General features: G+C 52.6%; 1 long non-coding RNA gene across 1 annotated transcript in view; it reads right to left on the bottom strand.

Annotated features, from left to right (window-relative positions):
• Positions 1–32: 32 nt before the first annotated feature.
• Positions 33–684, bottom strand: part of LOC106899513 — a 3,924-nt gene continuing 3,272 nt past the window's right edge. The window contains exon 2 of the long non-coding RNA XR_001414057.1: positions 33–150. This is a non-coding gene — a long non-coding RNA (uncharacterized LOC106899513). The remainder of the gene's footprint in view (positions 151–684) is intronic.

Here is a 684-nt window from a genome sequence, read left to right as displayed (position 1 = left end):
CGCCTCCTTCTCCTTCCGTCGCTGTTTCTCTGTTTTTCTCTCCGGGGGGGGCCCCCATTTTGGGGCGTTTTCCTGCGATTCCGGCTCTTCCTCCTCCTCCTCCTCCTCCTCCTCCAGCAGCCCCTCGCTCTGCTCCCGCAGCAGCGTCTCCTGGGGGGGGGGGAAGGGAAAAAAGGGGGGGGGGTTTAGTTTTTGGGACCCCCCCGCGGGCCTAAAGAAACCCCACCCCTGAAAAAAAACACCGAGGGGGGGGAAATGGAGCCAAAAAGGGGGGAAACGGACCCAAAAAGAGGGGAAATGACCCCAAAAAGGGTTGAATCAGCACCAAAAAGAGAATAGACCCCAAAAGGGATAAAAAGGGAGGAATGGAACCAAAAAGCGGTAAAACTGCCCCAGAAAAGGGAAGAATGGACCCCAAAAGAGGGGAAACAGCCCAAAAAGGGGGTAAAATTGCCCCAAAAAGGGGGAGAATAGACCCAAAAAGGAGGAAATGGACCCCAAAATGGGGGAAATGTACCAAAAAAGGGAGAGAAACAGACCTAAAAAAGGGGAGAATGGACCCAAAAAGACCAGAAATGCACCTAAAGAGAAGGAAGAATGAACCCAAAAGGGGAGAAAGGGACCCTAAAAAGGGGGGAAACAGACCCAAAAAAGAAACAAATGGACCCATAGAGGGGGGGGGAT

Source organism: Calidris pugnax, unplaced genomic scaffold (genome assembly GCF_001431845.1).
Source record: "Calidris pugnax isolate Ruff unplaced genomic scaffold, ASM143184v1 scaffold703, whole genome shotgun sequence".
NCBI classification, from domain to species: domain Eukaryota; kingdom Metazoa; phylum Chordata; class Aves; order Charadriiformes; family Scolopacidae; genus Calidris; species Calidris pugnax.
This window is presented reverse-complemented; position numbering and strand designations above follow the sequence as displayed.